Source organism: Meleagris gallopavo, chromosome Z (genome assembly GCF_905368555.1).
Source record: "Meleagris gallopavo chromosome Z, MGAL_WU_HG_1.1, whole genome shotgun sequence".
In the NCBI taxonomy this organism is placed as follows: Eukaryota; Metazoa; Chordata; class Aves; order Galliformes; family Phasianidae; genus Meleagris; species Meleagris gallopavo.
This window is the reverse complement of record NC_139435.1, coordinates 21,004,652-21,027,875: the sequence shown is the minus strand read 5'-3', so window position 1 is coordinate 21,027,875 and position 23,224 is coordinate 21,004,652. Positions and strand designations below refer to the sequence as shown.

The window sequence follows — 23,224 nt, the reverse complement described above, 5'->3', positions numbered from 1 at the left end:
AAACTTCACTGTTTTCATATTATCCATCTTACATCTGTGGACACAGATGCAGAAACCCTCATTGTGCAAGTTATCTGTTGGTATATGGATTTTGCAGCAAAATAAACATACTTAGGAGTTACCAAGGGTTCAAAATCACCCTTTATAGTGCATTAAGTACCATAATAATCAGTGTAGTAGAGTTTCATCTCAGCCATGAGAAACTGCTGTAATGCACATGCACCAGATATGAAAGGCTCTCAACTATTAGAATTGCAAGGAATCTTCGTGCATCTAGATGCCCATTTCTCAAAGCTTAAGTCTCACAAACACGCTCTGAAAAGTTCCTAAAGAAAAAAAAAATGCAATATTTTCATTAGGAATAAACAACTGTATATACAACACCAACAGAAGGCCAAGCTATTGCAGACAGGTATTCTATACTCCCCCAAGTAATTTAAATTGACAAATAATGGAAGCTGGAAGAGCTCTCTCTAGGTCATGCAGTTCAGCCCACTAACAGTAAACACATCAGGCCCAATCTCAACATTAGATGTAGTGTCAAAGTCAAAAGTCACTCCTGAGCTAAGGTCCATGTTAATGTGCACAATAGGAAGGTCAGCTGGCTTGCCTGGAAACATTCCCAGTGGAAAAAAGTAAGACCTGATGAGTTTTTTTGTTTGTTTTTTGTTTTTACAAACAGTGGACATATATAGCAAAATTATTTAATTGACATAATTCCTACTCAGGATATCTTTTCCAGTTTTTAATAAAGCAGATAAATAATCATGGATTCAATCCTTCCTGAATTCACAATAGACACCATTTCATCTCTCAGCAATTCCAGCACCCTTTCCTTAGATTAAATAAATCTAAAAGGAATATTTTGTTATAGAATCACACTCTATCAATAGACATAAATGAAATTAGACAAACCTCTATTTAATTGGAGATGGTTACTAGTTTATAGTGAATGACCAATAAATTCACCAAAGAAGAGCCAGTGTTCACAGACTTGTGAATTATTACTTTCTATAAGTCAAAATTTCTTTGCAGCAAATCTGAGGAGGATTATGTTTTTTTAATAAAATGCTTTACTAATGTTTACTGATTTTTTTATTGCAGTGCTGTTGCATTAGCTCAAATAGCAAGAGTCAATGACAGAAAAGGTAGAAAGTAAAGACATTATGCTATGAGTTTTAGATTCAAAACTTAATTGTTTAGGATTTTTAGCAAGGCTTTAAACGAAAGCACCTAAACATAAAACTAACATGTTTACTGATCTATTTTTACATCCATTTGTTTCCTGTCTCTGCAGTATACAGTACAGTAATATCTGAACATAAAAAACACCAAAAAAACACCAAGAAACACATCATGCATAACAGAAAGACTGGGTCTATAAGTATCTAAGGTGTGAGTGGCAGAGTGGCGTGGCCAGCCTGTTTTCAGCAGTGAGTGGAGACAGGACAAGAGAAACAGCCAGAAACTGCAGCATAGGAAGTTCCACACAAATGTGCGCAAGAACTTCTTTATAGTAAGAGTGATGGAGCACTGGGACAGGCTGCCCAGGGAGGTGGTGGAGTCTCCTTCTCTGGAGATATTCAAGACCTGCCTGGACATCTACTTGTGCAACCTGTTGTAGGGAACCTGCTTTGGCAGGGGGGTTGGACTCGATCTCTGGAGGTTCCCTCCAACCCCTATGATTCTGTGGAAGAAAATCAGCTATGGCAATCAATCAGGTCGACCAAATGACCAGTTACCTTGGCCTCACAGATCATGATTACAAACCAGCACGCCTCTTAACAGCTACAGCTGATTTCCTTCAACCATCAGAACTCTGTACAAAGCCATAGTTCTGAAGTGACATTTATGCTAGCTCACTGGCATCAAATGAGTAACTCTGCATGCTAACATCAAGGTCTTGTTAAGCCTGAGATAGCTTTACTACCAGTAGTAATACAAATCATCCAACTTGACACAACATATGAATTAAAAAGCAGAATAAAACTAAAAAAAAAAACAACAAAAACAACCAAACACAAAAATAGAATTCCTTGTAGGTTATGAAAATTCTTACACCCAAGCTTCAGCTGCGTGAAGTATTGTCACTGCTGCTACAGATCTGCCAACTACTTTAGAGGAATGGACATACCTACTTCACATCAGAAAGCCAATTAGCATCACAAACAATTTGGCAAGAGTATTAGCATAACAAGTCTGGTTGCAAATCTATGAGAAAACTACTTAGATCTGAAGCCCTCACCTTTGTGTCTGTGAGCCCCCTCCTTTTTATTTTCTCTTCCCCTCCCTCCATTTTTAAAAATTTCTCCATCAGCACTTCTATCCTAGACAGACAGTGACAGCTACAGATGGTCAGAGTTCTTGAGGCCTACTTGCTAGCCACAGCAAACATGTTCATACCTTTGCCTCCTTTTAAGGCAGCCCAATAGAGACTGATGATGGGAAAGAAGAGGAAAGCAAAATATTTGGTAAACAAATGACTAAAAGAATAGGAGTACTCAAAGAGACTGAATATAATTATTTAACCAGAAGTAAGATTTATAACTGAAAATGTGAATCAGTCATCACCCACAATAAACTACACCAGAATGCATTAGTACTATCTAAACCATTTCATCTAAAATAAATAGGTGATTGACTCATATGATGCTATCAACATGACCTTCAGTGCTTTTTCTCCACTGCCCTTTATCATACAAACCCTTTTCTCTACTACATCACACCCACATATAGTTTATAAATTCTAATACTTACTTTTGGGAGGGACATATCTAAGTTTATTTGCACATTACTCAAATATGTCAATATATCTTATAGGGAGCATGGGTGTGTGTAAAATGCTAGTGGCACCCAACACCCACACCTCCGTGAGCAAGGAGCAATTGGCTGGATATTGCATCAAGCAGATGCTGACTCACTAACGTAGATAACCTATTAACTACTTCAAGTGAGGAAGATAGAAGTAATCTAGACAACACAGTCAAGATGACTAGCAGCAAGAAAAATGAAACAATCAAGTTCTAGAATGAGTTCTCCCAAATGATCAAAAGACTGAACACTGGTGTCCTAAAATACAGATCACTGGAAGTTTGAGTCCTCTTGGACACCATTTAAGTGTAGGTTTCCAGCAGTTCAGATTAATAACTATTACTTATACCCCACTACAACCATAAAGTACATAGCCTTTGATTTTAACTCTGCTACAACAGATGCACTCTGAACATACGTCATAAATCAAGCATACACTTTGCCATTTATACCACCACTTATGCAGAAAATTGGATCCAAGTGGGGTTTCAGCTTAGTAAAATACAGAGGATTGTGGAGAGATGCAGTAGCAGAAACTTTCACAAAAAATTCAAACTGCACATTTACAGTCACTAGTAATGCCAGTAGCATATTGAATGCATGAATTTGTCTTGTGCCTGTGGCCTCTCATTGCTAGCCAGGCTATTACAGCTGCTGTTAACTGAACACTTTGAGACTTCATATTTAAATTAGCTTGAGCTAGTATTACCTGAACATTCTAACACTTTGTATTTACATTTATCGAATTGTGCAGAAAATGCATTGAACTAAGCTGTTGGAATCAAAATCATCTAGAAGTTTTCTGAAAATAGAGTAGCAAATAGCTGTTAGTAATCTGATGAACTGTTTACTCCCATATATGGCACTTCTCATACTTAAGAAACACAGTTTTGTAACACAGATTTTAAAATTGTTTAAATAATAAAAAGTATCAGCAAGCAGTTGCTATAATTGTACACTTAATAATAGCTCTCACTCCACCAGCCAAGTCATTGTTAGGATATTCCTGAGTTCCGTTTCTTTCCAGGGCAGAGGTGAGGGGTGCTATTTGAGCAACACTGAAATCTATTTTCCGATGTCACTTCCCCCAACACACATGTAAAAGCATAACTTTCCAACTAACAGTTGTTTTTACAAATCTTTTACTTCCTCCTACACTTTGTCTGTTTTTCACTAGTTTACTAAACTCATTTACAAGACATCATTGACCAGTTTGATAAAATTAGCAATCTGAGAACTTGCTTGCAAAACTGCTGAACATTCATAGCTAGAAGTGGCATTAACCTCACTGCACCTCAACATAGAAAATTATACAAAAAAAATTAGTGTTTTTCTTTGTTTGGGTAGAGGTAAAGAAAAAAGAACTGTCAGATACTTTTTAAAGCTTCAGCTGTCAACTACTGGGCACATCAATCCAATGTCATAGCACTATGCTGTTAACTCATCTCATGCGCACATTGTGAAAATCAATTCCTGAATGTCAGTGTTCTCAAAGAGAGAAATCAGAACAATACACTTCCATATTCAAAACTGAACTAGGTGATAAGGCAGGAGCAAAGAAGAATCACAGAAAGATCACAGAATCACAGAATTGTAGGGGTTGGAAGGGATCTCTAGAGATCATCGAGACCAACCCCCTGCCAAAGCAGGTTCCCTACACCAGGTCGCACAGGTAGGCGTCCAGGCGAGACTTGAATATCTCCAGAGAAGGAGACTCCACAACCTCCCTGGGCAGCCTGTTCCAGTGCTCCGTCACCCTCACCGTGAAGAAGTTCTTACGCACATTCGTGTGAAACTTCCTATGCTGCAGCTTATGTCTGTCTGAATAAAAGAAAAAAAAAAATTACTTAAGTATGTAATTAAAACTTTTCAGTAAGTTCTGAACAATTGAAGAGGTATCTTCCTGGAAGCTGAAGTTTCCTGTTTGAAGTTATATTAAATTCATAACTAACCTTAACAGCTACTGTTCATCACTAACCACACACAACATCATATCAAAATATATTTTTAGTCTATTACACTTTACCGAGGCATGTGCCATCTGCCACTGAGTTATAATCTGTTTTTTTCAGTGACATTATCACATTACTCTTGAAAAGCTTAATGCTGGTGCCTAATTCTCATGGTTTGAACCAATTTATGGACACTAAGCCTTGGCTTGTTGTCAGATCTCCCCACTACCTGCCTGAAAGTCAAAGATGAATAGTGCAGACCATCACTTGTTGCCATATAATTTTGTAATGGGGATTTGGGCACCTTCAAAGACAATTCACATTCAGGCAATACATGTTCCAGAGTAAGTGATTTATTTTATGGAGTTTATATTATTATTTTATTCCATGGAGCTATACAATATCCCCTGTACTTTTTCTATATGACAGAATTAAAACCACAAGTCACCTGAACGAAAAGCTAAACAGTTAATAAAAGATAGGAAAAATTTCTATCATTTTAACTGGCGCAACTGCAGTGTAACTCATTCCCGGCTCTTCAGAAAGCCAGGGAAAATAATATGCTAAATTAAAGTGACTGCGAAACACTCCAACTTTTTCTGTTCAAATACTATTTAAATTGAAACTGAAATAACCAATAGAGAGCTTCTGAATCTGACATAGCAAGAACAATTGTTACTTATAACCATAGATACAAGACACCATTTTCTGAAAAAGAACAGAATGCAAGCTTGTTGCGTCCCCTTCTGATAACAAGGTTACAGCGAGAGTTTTTTCCCCAGTTCCTAGTGGATTCTTAGTAAATTTGACCTAGACCAACAAAACAGGGTTAAGGCTAGCATGCAGAAATTGCTGTGCGTGCGTAGGCTGCAAATCACCACTAGGTTTCTCCTCAATCCTAATCTCTTGTCATTTGCAGAGTCCTCTTGGAGGAATGTGACCTTCACTTGTTGTCAGAAGTTCTACCAAACTGCAAATTCTGAAATGCATTTTGAAGACAATATTCATGCATCATCCCAATCCCTCTTAAATGCGGTTCCACTTTGCAGTATATGCCAGCAATATAGGAAATGCATCATTAGATCTGATAACTAAACTTTTTTTTTTTTCCTCCTCTCCTTAAGTTCCACATTTCTTTGGGATTTTCTCCAACAAGTCAATATAAGATCTAGCTAAAAGAAATAAAGTCTGTACCTCAAGACTTCATATAAACAAAATAAGTCACCTGATTACCTGGAAATTATTGTATTGGGTTTTTGTTGTTTTTTTTTGTTGTTGTTGTTTGTTTGTTTTTTAACAGAAAAACAGGCATTTATTGAACTGCATTAGATTCCAGAGATGAAAGTTTCTTCATAGGAAAGGTGCTCCAGTCCTCTGATCATGTTAGTGGCCCTCCTCTGCACCCACTCCAAGAGCTCCACATCATTCCTGTGCTGGAGGCCCCAGGCCTGGACGCAGTACTGCAGATGGGGCCTCACAAGAGCCGAGTAGAGTGGGACAACCACCTCTCTCTCCCTGCAGGCCATCCCTTTTTCAATGCAGCCCAGAACACCTTGGCCTTCTGGGCTACAAGTGCTCATGGCTACACTGCTGGCTCATGTCCAGCTTCTCGTCCACCAGGACCCCCAAGTCCTTCTCCACAGGGCTGATCTCAAGGGGTTCTTAGCCCAGTCTATACAAACACCTGGGACTGTGCCAGTCATAAGTTAGCAACATGAGACAGGTTTCTTGGTAGGAAAGATTTCTTTATTGCTGCATATCTCTGTCTTCTTCTAAACAAACCTTTTGTATTCTAACATGCACATTCAGTACATTTCCACTAACAATCCATTGGCTAGAAAGCAAGCAAGTTCCATAACAAGTCTTCATAAACAGCAGAGAGCTTAGCTACAAAACATTCTTGTTTATTCTGTTCATCTCCCTTTCCCACCCTGTGTTATCAGCAAGTTGACATTCAACGAGGTCGGGCCGACCTCTCCATTTCCCAAAACTCCCCCCTCTTTACTAATGAAAAAAACGTGATTTAAAGCATCTTGTACTGTTTTCTGAACACACTGCAATAAGCAAGGAATGCAAACTAAAACAAAGAGAAAAATGATGGGACAAACTGACCTGTTCTGTATCCACACTCCCAGCCTTCCTAGGAGGCCTCCAAACATACCCAACCCATTATCAATCTTTAATTTCTTAACTCCATTCTGCAAATCTTGAATGCTTTTATGTATTGATTTCAAATGATCTGACAAGTTCATACAACACGTGCCATCGAAATCCTGACACCCGTGACCCTGAACTAACAGCAAGAAGTCTATAGTAGCACAATTCTGTAGTGTAGCATGTCATACTGAGTCTATACCTCGTGCTGCCACGCCATTCCCCAGAGGTCCGTAAACACCTGTGGGGGCTATGATGACAGCGGTATCATTTACGATTGTGTCTGAGGAGGTGCCCAAGTCCACCCCGATGCTGCTATGGGTTCTGGCATATAAACTGCGGCCATATTCGCATGCAGGTTCTGGCATATAAGCTGCGACAACCACCTGAGTGGAATTTGCTGTCATCATGCGACCCCCCGTCATGCTCCTCCAGTAGTTTCCCACTGGATGGAGCAGTTGGTCATTGATATCCTATTTCGACCAACAATCCCGTAATCTGTGGTTGCCTTTTTTGCATCTCGGACATAATTGTTGTGATCTACTCCCCTTCCATGGACACTTTGCACAAAGGTGCCCAAATTGGTTACAGCCAAAACATCTGTGCTGCTGGTTAAGGGATACAGCGGCAAATACGCCTAGGCTGCTAGCATAACCTGGTGTTGATATGTGCCAACATCCATACATGCATTAATCATTTCCTCAGTAGTGGGATTTTTTACAGCACGTAACATCTTCTGGCAATCAGTGTTCACATTTTCAATTGCTAGCTATTGAAATACAAGAGCTGTCACCTGTGCATTACCGACCTGCTTTTCCAGCAAATTTTTAAGCCTATCCAGAAACGTCATATATGGTTCTTGGTGCTGCTGATTAATGCTCACAAAAGGCTGTCTTTGCTCCCTGCCTCCGGCACAGACTGGAGGGCACACACTGCCAGATGCTTAACTTACTGTAACCCTTCTGCAGGGATTCGCACCTGCTGAGCTGGGGTGGAGAAATCCCCCTCCCCATCAAAGCATTCACATCTACAGCCTCAAGTGGATTTCTCTGTGGCAGTGCACGATTTTCAGTCGCCTGTGTCTGTGCCAATCCTCTCAATTTCGATTCCCACGTAGTATACTGCATATTGGTCATGATAAGACAACACATCATTTTAAAATCATGTGGTGTAAAAACAGAGCTATCACATATGGATTGAATTGACAGTATATGGGGCACTGATGCCATGGTTTGTTACTGTACACTCTAAATCTCCCAGGATACTATACGATATAGCCTCCCACCGTGGTTCTTGATCTGGGGCTACCATTACAGGGAATGCCCTTAACATACCTACGTCTCCAGCAGCTTTCCTAGCTTCCATCTCCAAAGCACCCATGCATCGTGTGGATCGAAGGGAGACAGATCCAGCTCTTAGTGAGAGTCTTTCGGGCCAAGATCAAAGGGATCATTGGGGCACTCAGGAAGGGAGGCAGTGAGCTCACCACCTGCAACAGTGGTCACAAGGGGGTTGCTGGCACAGCAGGTGAGTCTGAGGAGGAGCGTGCAGATCCTTCACCCTCAGTCGGACTGGGGGTGACTGACGATGACCCCACATGACTTTTTTAAGCTTCAAAAATTTTTCTCCAAGTTTCACGCAACCTGGACACCACTTTATCACTTTTAGTGGATGTGTCCCACAGTTTCACGCAATCCCTTCCCAAGACTCTGGGTCGTAAACTGTGCCTGGAGGTATCCATCCTGGTGGCCCATACAAGCATTTGCCAGAGATCATGGGGAGATACTGACATTGTTTAAGGATAGATTGAAAATAACTAGGATGTTTTTCTGTTCCGAGGTCATTTTGTTCCTCATAATGTGCATGCTTACCTTCATCCAGCGAGAGGCAATCAGAGTAGTTAGGGACAATGAATCCTCGGTCTGACATGTTTATCTCAACACTTGTACAAGTTCTCCACGTTTTTCTCAATGCCTTCCGTGTTTGCCTCAACAAACTCAGTGAGCTCCACCCTAGTCTCAACAAACCTCGCATTTGTCTCAACACACCCCACATTTGTCTCAATGTGTTCCAAACTGGTCAGTCTTTAAGTCAGGTCAAGTCCCTGCTGAGGTCCCTGTTTGGATACTGACTGTTCCAAGCAACACAGCACAGGGCTCCCATGCATGGAAGATTTCTTTATTGCTGCGTATCTCTGTCTTCTTCTAAACAAACCTTTTGTATTCTAACATGCACATTCAGTACATTTCCACTAACAATCCATTGGCTAGAAAGCAAGCAAGTTCCATAACAAGTCTTCATAAACAGCAGAGAGCTTAGCTACAAAACATTCTTGTTTATTCTGTTCATCTCCCTTTCCCTGCCCGTGTTATCAGCACATTGACATTCAACGAGGTTGGGCCAACCTCTCCATCTCCCACACCTTGCACTTGGCCTTGTTAAATCTCATTAAGTTCAAACAGGCCCACTTCTCCAGCCTGTCTAGGTCCCTCTAGATGGCTTTCTTTCTTTCCAATGTATCGACTGCACTGCTCAGCTCGGTGTTGTCTGCAAACTTGCTGAGGGTGCATTCAATGATATCGTCTATGTCATTGATGAAGATGTTGAAGAGCACTAATCCCAAGACTGACTCCTAACGGATACTACTTGTGACTGGCCTCCACCCTGACACAGAACCATTGATCATAACCTTTTGGCTGCAACCAGCCTACCAGTTCTTAACCCACGAGTCCACCCTTCAAATCCACAGCTCTCAGTTTAGAGAAGATATGGTGAGGGACCACATCAAAAACTTAGCACAAGTCCAGACAGACGACACCCATCAGTCTTCCCCTGTCCACTGATGCTGTCAGTCCATCATAGAAGGCCACCAGATTTGTCAGGCAAGACTGCTCTTGCTGAAGCCATGCTGGCTGTCTCAAATCACCTCTTTATCTCGTATGTGCTTGAGCAAAGCTTCTAGGAGGATCTGCTTCATGATCCTCCCATGCACAGAGGTGAAGCTCACCAGCCTGAAGTTCTCTGGCTCATCATTTCTCCATTCCTTAAAAAATGGCAGTAATGTTTCTCTTTTTCCAGTCCCCAGGGACTCCACCAGATAGCTATGATTTTTCAAATATGAAGAGCAACCATATCAGCCAATTCTCTCAGAACCTTAGGATAGATATCATCCAGCTCCATAGACTTATATACGTTCAGTTTCACGAGGAGGTCTCAGACTTGCTGCACTGTTACAGTGGGACAGAATCTGCTCCTCTACACCACGTCTAGAGCTTCAGGGTCCTGAGACATGGAGAGGTGTCTGACCACCAGTGAAAAAAGAGGCAAAGTACTTACTGAGCACCTTAGCTTTTTCCATGTCTGAAAAAACCAGTTCTTCATCCTCATTTATCAGAGGGGGAACACTCTCCTTGGTCTGTCTCCTCCTGCCTATGTACCTGAAGAACCTCTTCTTGTTATTTTTCACATCCCTCACCAAGTTCAGCTCCATCTGTGACTTGGTTTTCCTAATATTATCTCTGCACACACAAACAATGTCCCCATATTCTTCCCAGGCTACACAACCCTGCTTCCACTTCCTGTACATTTTTAAGGTACAGGTCCTTGCTCAGCCACGCTGGTTGCCCACCTCTGCTCAATTTCTTCTGCTGGGAGACTTACAGTTGTTGCACTCTCAGAAGGGTGTCCTTAAAGAGCTACCAGCACTGTTCTGTTCCTATGCCCTTAAGGACAGTTTCCCAGAAGATCCCACCCAGCAGTTCCTTGAGCAGCCAGAAGTTTGCTCTCCTGAAGTTCAGGGTCCTGATTCTACTTTTTTGTCATGCCTGCATTCCTCCAAATCACAAACCCCACCAGGGCATGACCACTGAAGCCCAGGCTGCCTCCAGTCTTATTCTCCCTAATGCTCTTCTCTGCACTGATGAGCACCAGGTCCAGTAAGGCTTCACCTCAGTCCATCCATTACCTGGATAAGGAAGTTATCCTCAACAGACTCCAAAAATCTCCTGGATTGTCTGCCACCCATCGTGCCACTATCCCAGTAGATATCCGGGTGATTGAAATCCCCCATCAGGACAAGAGCCCACGAATGCAACACCTTCCATAGTTGAAGCAAGAAGGCCTCATCAACAGGCTTTCCCTGATCAGGTGGCCTGCAGCAGATCCCAACCACTAGATGTCCTTTACTGGATTGATCCTTGGTCCAGGGATCAGCCATAAGTTGTCAACCTGGGTATGGCTGTTTTCTCAGGCACAGCTCTTCACAGTCTACCCACTTCCTAACATAGAGGGCAACTCCCCCTTCCTTCCTACCTCATCTATCCCTTCTGAAGAGCCTGTGGCTTTCAGAGTATTCCAATCATGGAATTCATCCCACCATGTTTCTGTGATAGCAACCAGATCATAGTTTTCCAAGCACATCACAGTTTCCAACTTATTTCCCATGCTGCACTCATTAGAGCAAAAGTACTTCAGCTGGGCTTTCTGACATACTACCTTTCTAGAGGCACCCTTTCTCAAACCTCCGAAGGAACTTTGAAGTTTTCCCTCACCACTTCCTAGAGGGACAATAGAAGGTTTCAGATGGGGTGGTCAACAACATTACCTCTTCTGTGGAGTTCCCAGAAGATCCTACAAAACAGTTCAGTGGTTTATCCTCACCATCTCCTACAGCAGCAACATCTCCAAGCCCTTCTCTGTCCCACTGACCTCCACTCACTTCCCTCATCAAATCTGAACTACTTGCTCCACCCTAGAGAGCATCGTTTTATCCTCATCCCCCTTTATACCTAGTTTGAAGTTCTCTCAACAAGCCCTGCCAGCTCCTGGGCTAGGATCAGCTTTCCTCACAGAGATATGTGAGAACTGTCTGCTGTCATCAGGCCAGGCACCAAGTAAACCGTCCCATGGTCAAAGAACCCAAAGTTCCTAGGGCAGCATCAACCTTTCAGCACTTATTCAAAGTGTTTTCCTACACTGCTCCATGTCCTTCACCAGAAGGCAGAGAGGATAATACCACTTACACACTCACTCCTTCAACCATTTGCTCTAAACCCCTGAAATCCTTTTTGATAGCTCACAGGCTTCTCTGAGTGATTTCATCACTGCCTACCTGAACTATCAATAGCAGATAGTATTCAGAGGAGCGGACTAGACCCAGGAGTTTTTTGGTAATGTCCCTGACACAGGCCCCAGGGAGACAGCACACCTCCCTACTGATCAGGTCTGTAAATGGGGCCCTCCGTTCTCCTGAGAAGGGAACTGCCCACCACAATTACCCTTCTGTCTTTCCTGACAGAGGTAGTCTCGGGGCATGGGGGTGACTGCCTTGCCCTAGGCTCCCTCCTAGGCAGATCCTCCCTCACCTTCCCATTCACCTCCCCTTCAATTTCCACCATCTCAAACCTGTTGCTTAGTGGGATCTGGTGTAGCAGGGTAGGCAGGCAGGGGGGGTGTACCTGTGATGCTGAGTCGGAACTCACTTTCAACCCTCTTCATCTGTCAGATCTGTCCAACTGTGAAGGGCAGAGGGTCCACCACTTTTCTGGGGACCCTTCCTTCCAGCATGCCAGCCAGTCACTCCACCAATCGATCTCCCACTCAAATTCCCTGATGGCCCATAGCTTCTCCAACTCCTCCTTGAGCTCTGCCACCAGGCTGAGCAGCTCATCCACCTGCTCACACCTCACACAGGTGGCAGGAATCCCTGCCACCCTCCCCCAGCAGCAGCAGGCTCAGGCACTCCCTGCAGATGGAGATCTGAACAGCCACATTTCTGGGCAGGCCCTCTGTCTGGATCACCACAGTCTTCTTGGAGCAAGCCCGCTATCTTGTGGAGACCATATTAAAGCCTGTGGTCCCAGAGACTGCCAAGAGGAGAGCAAGTACTAACTTTATTTTCTCCACCTCTCAAAAGTCAAAAACAGGTAAAGTTATTTTAATCAAAATAGTACTATCCAATTCTCAATTCATTCAAATACTGCCACTAAGTTAAGGAGGATAACCTAACATTCTTCATGCCAAGGACCAATGATATTAGATAGAACACACACAAACTTCTTTCTTTAAAGACCCTTAGGTTTACTTATCAGTCCTTGATGATCTGTATTAATAGTTCCTTGTTTTTGTATTTAAGCTTTCACACAGAGCACATGCTTTACAAACTACTCTCTTTGCCTTTTCTCTATAAGGAGTGTTCATTCAAAATCTACTCTCTTCTGAAAAAAATCCATCATCTTTTTTTGGCCTAAAACTAAGCCAAGTATTTCCATTAGAAAACCCACTGCTTTTGGGTCCCTTATCTAGCTGGACCTCTGGAAAAACAGTATACCTATTTCATCCATTTATTTATTACAACCTTCCAATTGCCTTGGTGCATAATCCCCAAGAGGACAAGCAGCCTGTCTTTGGACATCTAGGATCTTTATGGACAGGCAGTTTGGACTTCAAGACATTGCCCACCTAATGACACTGAAGTATGCAGGCTGACAACTGGCTACAACGGAGCAGTTATTTCTAAACACACAGTATTCTTCCCATACTAGTTCTATAGAAATCAAAGGCAAATCCTTCTTTCTGCCTTCAGTTTCTAAAACTTCTTCAGCCCAAATTAGATGTAGACTAGCTAGCAAACTAACCTGCTCCATTTTCCAATCCTGTTCAGATTCCAATATTGATTTGGCTTTTTATATTTGCTAGCTGCAGACAAACAGATCCAAGAAGTGCTTATGCAATGTAAGGGAGGTATTTCCCAATAGTTTTTTGCAGAGCACAAAAAACAAATTTGTCAGATTAAGGATGAATGTGGTTTTCCTTCAAATATCTAATTCTGCCCAAGTGACAACCAAAGAATTTATTACATAAGCCAATCCTTTGATAATCTAATCAGGTTTTAGACTGACTGCTAGCAGTGTGCACATTTATGACCAGCAAACTGGTATCCTTTATAAATCCTCAAACTAAAATAGCATTGAGCAAGACAGCCTAAAATACTGTAGTTCTGAATGTCCATGAGCTCAAAAATCATGTCACCTATCAGGATGGTTTGTCAATCCCTCTTCTGCATTACAGGGAATGGCAGGCTGACAGAAAGACAGGCTTCCAACACACATTGCCAAGACAAAACATGCCTGATGCTGACTGGATTAGCCTTCACAGCTGAGCCACCTGAGATATGTTGGAATATGTGCTTCATGCTGAAACATGTCAATAAAACCAAGAAGGGAGAAATTTGAGCCAAAGCTTATTGCTACAAGAAGAAATGAATCAGCAAGTCAACAAGGTTCAGAGTACCCATGGCTTATATAAGAAGGCTGGAACATGTCCAAAAACTACTGGACATGTGGGAAAACAAGAATATTGAAGGGATGGGACTCTCTTTAGCCAGTGTTGTTTCCTTTATTCAGTAAGTCCTTATATCAAGACAATGAATAGCGATTTTCCTTAGCTGACTCAGTACACAGTTTCAAGAACTGCATATTTAACTGGAGCACAGTCAGAAGACCAAATACAAAATACTACACTACTGTAACAGAAGCTGCAGTACTCTGTACAAGGGAAGATTTCAGTGACTTGTCAAGTGCATGCATTAGTTATAATACTTTGCAAAAAAAAAAAACAAAAAAATAAATACCAACAAAATATGACAAACTTCAGCACTTAGTATTTGTTCTTAAACTTTATTTCATTGATTTCAGTTCTATACAAGTTAGAACTCATTTAAGGTTCACTATCTATAATTACACAAGGTTAATCATTACCTTCATGACAGACCTAAGCTTTTAGTGGAGTACTAACTGGATTAAGCGACAAATTAAAGCATCTTTTCCAAAAATAAAACTTTGAGAAGAAGCGGCTGAACACATTCAGTTGACAGCAAGAAGCCTCTATCCCAAACAGACACTACATTTCTTGTGAAGTACACATTTAACCACTGTATGTTTTACAGTTCAACTTTTCTAAACCTGCTTGCAGCTACAAGTCTATTACAAAGCTTACAACCCTGCTCCTTTTAGTTAACAGAGATTTCCTTCACCCTGGAAATGGTGATGGCTCATTAGTCAAGTATGCCAAAGAACCGACAGTTAAGCACAAAGACGGTGATACAGGAGAGCAAACAAAAGCAAGGCAACAAAAAATAAACTACAGATTAACCATTCAATTTGAATTATGATAAGACTTAACAAGTGCTTCAATGGCAAAAAAAGATTTGCAATGAAATTAGGATTATGAAAATGAGATTACAATTCAACATAAAATTGTTCTTAACACTAAAAAAATCTGCAATCATTCTATTTGTGCATGCATGTTAGGACAAGCTAATGTGAAACACATGAATATACCATGACAAAGGAATTATCTGTCTCTAAACAGAAGTTGTGCAATGTTGCCTGAAGTCCCTGCTTTGTTACTGATGCTTTAGTAGTAAACAGGAGACTAAGAGCCTACTGAAGAAGTCTCAGCCTATCTACATGATAAAACCATATCCCTCCAATGGTTACTTCACAGTATCTCTCACAAGCCAGAGAACCGCAAAATAAATCTCAGATATGAAATAGAGAAATACAGCCCTTAACAATTCTGTGTAACCAAAGATGTATAGAAACAATAATTCTGAAATGCTCACATAGAATATCAGGTATTTTAAAGAAATAATTAAGCTTTTCCTCCAAAAAAGATGGAATCTGTTCAAAATAAGTATTCTTGCTTTTTTTTTTTTTGTAATCTTTATTAAAATACGTCATAATAAATCTTATTAAAATAAGCCCCAAAAACACATTTAAAAAAAAAATTCCAACTCACTCATTATCATTTCATAATGGTTCCATCATGGAACAATCTTTTCCATATACGTCTCTCTTGAAGTATTGCCTCCTACTTATTTCCATGGAAATTACAACCAATATAAAAGAACACAATACTATGAAAAATTTCTCAGCTACAAAATACTCTTTCAAAACAGTCACCACAGCTAGCTATGCATTTTTACCAGCAATGAAAAGGAGCCTGCATGCCTCACTTATAAAAATCAGCTCCAGTGGAGGTAATCCACTACCACTGTAGAAATGAACCACCCACCACCTCACTGTGCTCACATCCACTGGCTGGTCTTCATAAACATTCAACAAACGTTGATGAATGTCAGTGAGTACCATATTTTCCATGTGGCAGAAGTCAATGACACACCTTTGGTCCACACATACTTGCATATCAGATACCATTTTGTCAGACCACCCCCTCTACTACCATCTGTCACACAGCAACAACATGTAATGGAATATTGGTGGGAAGGTACAACCTCTACTGTCATACCACCAACATCCTCTGACATTGTGGGCCAACATAATAAAATAGGAGGCATCACTTTCAGAGCCGTCATTTGCATTTAAGACAATATTTTTCCTATGAAATATTTCTCCTCCCAGAAGTCAAGGATTTTCTGTGGGTAGTTAAAAATTTCGGTAAGTTACTGTACCTGTATACTTGGGTCAGAGAAAAAGATTAAGAGAGCAGGATGAAAAACTGTATTTTGCTCCACGGTACTAGTAAGGACTAAGATAGTAATTCCTTTTGCAATGTATTAAGATCAAAATTCTGAAAAACATCAATCATATACTTTCTAAAAAAAAAAGACTCCTTATCACTTTATGTTGTCTCTAATGCTTTACAAGTGGATAACTGCATCTATGATGAATTACAGAGTTAGAAGTGTTTAAATTTAAAAGTTTCAACTTCCCAGAAAAATACCACTTATAACTTCATTCAAACAGATACAGAAAACTAAAGGGGTACATGCTTGTAACTGCAAAGGAAAAAAAGAAAAACAAACAAACAAACAAAAAATTAATCTATGGCTAGGTTGAGAGCACTTAAGTTAGCTTACTGAGGGCAGAAGTGCTTTTTGCTGAGTTTTATTTTAGAGCTATAAATACACTGCCATAAAAAGTCTAACTACTTCATATACATAATATTCTATATAAAAAAGTAATGCAGAAAATTAAACACAACGTTTTGTGATTCGAGCATGACAGAACAGTTACACTGCAGAGATACCCCTAACACTTCTTCACAGAAAGCCACCACAGTTATCAGTTCTCAAACACCTTCCCTACCAGCAGCTGGAAAAAAAAATCATCAGCAATTAAAACAAAGCTTAGTCATCTTACATGCGAAGGCAAGAGAAGATAATAGTAGCACATCATAGAGCAACTAAAACAATACGTGTACTCAAAACACTTCATTCCTTTTATCTCCTTCAATATCTCTAGACAGTCACCTACCCGAATCACTCCACCACTGCCAATTTACAGCACAGGAGTCTGAATCAGCTTCTGAAGTTGGATCAAAGAGTCACCAGGATACAGCACGGAGTTTATCAAATCATCCACCACACGGAACTGTGAAAAATAATTGAACAATGTTTTCAAGATGACAGGTATAAATGGACTTGTAAAAAAATAATCATTTCAAACCACTCATTACTTTTGCTTTAAGATCAGCACTAAAACAGAAGACACTGAAAAGGTAATGTGTAACTTATCAATACAAGAACCATTCTACAGTTACTCAGGTATACCTCCTGTCAAATCTCAAAGTAATATAAATACTGCGCCAAAATACAGAATAAGCTAGAACTGATTATCACATCTCCAATTTACACCAGACAAAACAAAAACATATGCATTGATAGCAAGATTGAGTTCAAAACAATTGTTATTTGTGAGAAGAGATTTTTATGTAATTATCGAGTTAACAAAATGCAACTGAAAACAACAGTCTGTGCAGGACCTACACAAGACGACTTCCTCCTTAAAGGTTGCTTTTTGCTTTGCTTTTCTGGCACAGCTGAAGCACATTCTCTGAGAGAGAATCTATACCATCCATACTGTCACAAAAACTCCCACAGACCTCATGGGGAAATACAACTCCTAGCAATAGATGAGTCCCTCAAAACGCAGCAGTTATTTTAACTAACCTACCAGACGCCTTTCATTTAGCTTAACATGAGATTTTATTGAAAGTCTGCAGCCACAGCTATTGGCAAGACGGTTGCTTACAAGTAGTTGAACCTCTTCTGAGAAGTTTTTCTGCCTGGAGAGCATTTGTAGAGCATTTGTGGAATACTACCATATACTCTGTATGTTGAGGACATTGTTTTACTATGTAGCCCTGGCTAGTAAGCGGGAATAATGAAGTAAGTCCAAGATGTATATGGAACATACCCATTGCCTCATCTTGATGACATTTCTTGGGGCCAGTTCAAATAAGGTGACAAAATACAGAAGGAGGACCATAAATTACAGGAGGATGCTTTTGTCATCTGCTTTCAAAACAGCAAACATATTCCACACCAAAAGAAATCTAATAAATTCAGGTAAGTGAGTGAAATCTTTCTCTAAAGAAAAAAAGATCCTGGGGGGGATATCAGATTCTAACATAGTATAGTATTTTTATAAAGCATTCAGTCACAAAACTGAATTTAATAATTCCAAAAATTTCTAAGGTTAATGACTACTATTGTTGCACATAAAACAACTTCTGTCACTTTCAGAATACGTACTGTGATTTAGCAATCTCTAAAACCTCCATTCTAATGTAACCATTTAACAGATGATTTGTGTTTCAGCTTTGCCAAGACACTGCTGGTATGATTTCTCAAGGTCTTACAGCCAGCAAATCAAGAAACCCTGAAGAATGCCAGGGCTCTAAGGTCGTATAGCTACTTCCCTGATTTGCTTAGGGTGTAGAAGGGAGAGAAGAGGTTGTCCTCCCTTATGGTGGTGGAACTTTCCTTTGAAGTCTTCCTACTACCTTTCTATGTATAGCCAAAATTTTACATGACCAAAAATACTAATGTAAGTACTATATTAAATAAAGTTCGTATTTGGCCAGCAACTCCCTCCACACACATCCCACTTAGAAACTGTTGTTTTACGATGTGATTTGAACAGCTTTCTTGGTTTGTAACTAACAAGAGCAGAATATCTTCCCTTCCTTTGTCTCACCCTCTTCCACAGAAGGTTAAAATTTCAGTTCAGCTGCAGATGTAAGTGGCACCCTTCAAGTGGACTGACAAACATGCTGACTTCTCCAGAGTGACGTGTCCAGGACTGTGACTGCCTCCATCACATACTGAACAGTGCTTCAATCTGTGACATACTATATCCAAAGCAGCAAGGACACAATAGCTGTAGGGCCATATACACAATGACCACCTTGCACTGATCGTTACATAAAGGATTATTGTCTAGGTGTTATCTAAGGACTGAAACTCTCCTCCATCTTTTTTTCTCTCTCCCTACTGAGAAATACAGCTTTGTTACACTAGCTCAAAAGACAGACATCAGCTTAACTCGACTGTCAAGTGCAGTGTTTCCTGTGACCATTAACCACTTCCTTGTTACTAAGATTTAAGTTTTTCTTTTTTCTTTAAGAAAGAAAGTGACTACTGTTGTATAAATACTGCAAGCACACAGTGCCAAGCTTGTCTCCAAAATTAAAGGTTTAGAAGAAGGAGAATGAGTATTTTTTAAATCTTCAGAAAAAAAAATCTGGTACTTCTTCCCCTAACTTTTTATCCAGAACATGACAATTTAGAAATTAAATATCTGCAGCTACTTCTAGCTTTTTCATTATCACGTACTCCATCTTTAAGTAAAACACAAGCTGCCTAATTAAAAACAAGAACTGATTCCAACTCAAAGCCCTGATGAGTGGGTCACTTAGTAAAATAGCACATGCGTTACATTTGAGATATACTCATTTCAGAAGAGTTATAAACCAGAACTCTTCACAGCTAGACAGATTTCGCCACTGAGTGCACAAAGTCAACTCTTTTAGACAACATCTGATTGAGAACAAGTACATTTGTGGCTACAAAGCCAAGTATGATAATATTCAACTTGGATTTTCGTACCACACTTCAGAAAGTCATGTTCCATTAAAAAAAAAAAGTTATTAATTAAGAAAAGAAGCTTTTGTTGTCCCTTTCTGGTCATCTGGTTACTGTTGTTCCTTTTTTCAATATTTCTATTGCATGAAAGATCAGAATCTGACTAGTTTCATAAAGTTCTGGACAAGTATTGCAGGAAAGAGAAAGGTAGGGAAAGCATTGTTATCCAGAACTTCACATTTTCAAAGAAAATATTTTGGAGCCTATACTAGAATCAGTAGAATGTAAGTTCATAACCCAAATCCATCTACTACTTTTGAATAGATTTAATGAAGAAAGATTATATAGCCAGCATCATTTCACTACATAATTCATACAAAGCCAAAAAACATCATCACACTGCTCATAGCAATAGATACAGTTACTGATAGCAGTAAGCAATCACAATGATCATTTCAAGTAGCAAAACTCCTCGGAAATACTCCATTAAACAAGCCTTATAGACTCAGAAAGACTATTAAAAATGTTTGTTAGTCAGTCCTACTGCATCAGGAGATGTATACAAGCTAGCATTTTGCTTTCACAAGGAACAGAAGAAAAATTCTTTTTCTACTACATGATTCTCCCCTTCTTCATCCACCATGACAAAAGAAAAGAAGACACATTTAGAGATTTCCTTAAGCATGCTTCTGCTGAATGTATAGTTCAAACTAAAGGGAAAATAAAGAGAAAAATATAAATTTATGAATTCATGAACACAAATACTAGGAAAGCAGTAATACTAATTTAGCATTAATATTAATACATTTGGGTATGAAAAGAACAAAGAATCTTATCCATGAGTGGTTTCTGAAAGCAATTAAATACTTCGTGGAGATAATGGAGGATGGATATAATTACAGAAAACACACACCCAAATTAGTTATTTCATATTGCAAGAAGTTATTTTGACACATTCATTCTTCACTCATTCCAAAAATCAATAGGAGTTTAAACATCCTTGATTACTATCCTTCAAAATGTTAATATATAATTTTGTTATATAGCAATTCACTTTCCTGGAAAGTAAGTGATTGACAGGAGAATGAATTAACTTGCAGATTCTGTGCAAGCATAGGTACTTGCCAACAAGTAGCTCAAAAATTAGTTTTTACGCAACCTAAAAATAGAGAAATTTGACACAAGGTTCTACTTTCTTCTCTAAATGAATGACTTCATGACAGGAAAGGAAGGAAGCCCTCCTAAACAGTGTATGTTATTGCACTTAGCTCAGCCTCACCATCGGCTATAATTTCAGCAAGCACAACTCAACTCCTATCCAAGAATCAAGACTGATACAAGAAAAATTATGATCTTAGCAGAAAGAGTGATTTCCACTTTGGATATTAAAGTTAGGGATCTTAAAATATCTCTTTTATTCCATCTTTTTAGATAGACACACACATCCCTCTATGTTTATATATATCACAAGACAAACGTGAAGATACATATTTAGTTCACTCTTGTGAACCTTTTCTGCCCAATAATAAGAACAGATACACAGAAACTGGGGTTCAGTATTTCATGAGCCTCTGATTCTTCCCAAAAGAGATAAATATCTACAGGAGAGAGTAGGGGACAGTCAGAAGCAAGCAAAGACAAAAAGAATTTCAATTTCATGTTTTAAAGTGAAAAAAAAAAAAACATAAGACAGGCAACTTCCAAATTAGAAAAAGTGAATATAGTTAATAATATCTGCACCAAATACTCATTTGATGGGCAAAAGTGAAGAATATTAAGGTGTGACAGTAGAAGATACACGTGCCCTCAGGTCAAAAGTCATTTCCAATTTACCATGCTCTAAATTGTTACTACAGATATACTACTACAAATGAAGTATACATCTGAAGAAAGTATGACAATCACAACTGTTCAATGCTTATTTAAAAAAACAAGAGTCTGTTGACCTTTCGATTCCTAAACAGATCGTGAACGCGTTTCTCTTAAGATGAACTGTAATAAATTTTGGCTTGAGATTGGGGAAGACTGTAGCACGTGACCTTTAATTCATAAGATTAAGTTTTGGCCCCACAGAACTTGATAGCTTCACAACAGTTCCTGCTAAGTATGGAAAAGATCAGCATTGGGGACCTACCTTAAGGAAAAAAATTACCATCTCCAGTTAATGCTTAGACTAATCCTTGTACTACAAAGTTGAGAGGGGGGAAAAAAAAAAAAGCATATGCTAGAATATAGCATTCAAACTAATTCAGGACTTGATATATTCTGAGGAGCTTTTTTTTCAATCCTTGCACCTTGGGGAAAATAACTTTCTACCAATTGTATTTTCCTCTGATATGCAACATGATATAACAAACTAAGTGCAGTTATTTCACAGAATCATACAGCAGTTCGAGTTGGAAGGGATCTTAAGGGTCACCCAGTTTGAATTCCCTTGCCATGGGTAGGGGAACTTCTACTACATTTCCCAGGGCCACCTCCAAACTGGCCCTGAACACATCCAGAAATCAAGTATTCACAGCTTGTCTGGGCAGCCTGTGCCAATGCCTCACTACCCTCAGGTAATGAGCTTTCTATAATCATCTAATCTAAACCTCTCCTCTTTTAATTTGAAACTATTATTCATATCCCATCACTACACTCCCTAAAAAAAAAAAAATTCCATTTTTCCTGTAGACCCAGTAGGTATTGGAAGACCACAATAAAGTCACTCTGGACCTCTCTTCTCAAGGCTGATAAACCCCAGCTCCCTCAGCCTTTGCTTCATAAGAGAGGCAGGCACTCCAGCACACTGATCATCTTCATAGTCTAATCCAGAAACTTTCCAACAGTTCCACATCCTTCTAATGCTGGGGGCCCAGAGCTAAACATGCTACTCCAGGTGGGGTCTCATAAGAGCAGAGTAGAAGGGGGGGGGGGGGGGAGGAAGAAAAAATCACCTTCCTTATCCTGCTGGTCATGCTTCTTTTAATGCAGTCCAGGGTACCGCTGACTTTCTGGGCAGCAAGCACACACTGCCAATTCGTGTCCAATTTTTATTTATGTTTAAATCATCCAACGCTTCCGAGACCTTATCATCACAGCTACTCCCTATTCATTCATTACCCGGTCTGAACTGATGCCTGGGATTGCCCCAGTCCAGGTGCAGGACTATGCGCTTTGTCTTGTTCAGATTCATGAGATTCACATGGGTCCATCTCTCAAGCCTGTCAGGGCTTCCATCCTCTGGATTGCATCATTTCCCTCCAGTGTGCTGACAATACCACAGAGCTTGGTACAAACATACTGAAGGGTATTCAACCTCACTGTCCATGTCACCACCAAGTTAAACAGCATTAATTCCAATACCAGCCTCTGAAGAACACTATTCATCACTGGTCTCTACTTGGACATTGAGCCACTGACCTCAACTCTTTGA

The 23,224-nt window shown here is 39.9% G+C and overlaps 1 protein-coding gene across 6 annotated transcripts in view; it reads right to left on the bottom strand.

The window, feature by feature from the left end:
- Positions 1-23,224, bottom strand: part of ERBIN (erbb2 interacting protein) — a 110,190-nt gene that overhangs the window by 70,448 nt on the left and 16,518 nt on the right. For all 6 annotated transcript variants that reach the window (XM_085212547.1, XM_085212546.1, XM_085212552.1 and 3 more), the window contains exon 2: positions 17,195-17,311. The gene's annotated coding sequence lies outside the window, so the exon portion shown is untranslated. The remainder of the gene's footprint in view (positions 1-17,194; positions 17,312-23,224) is intronic.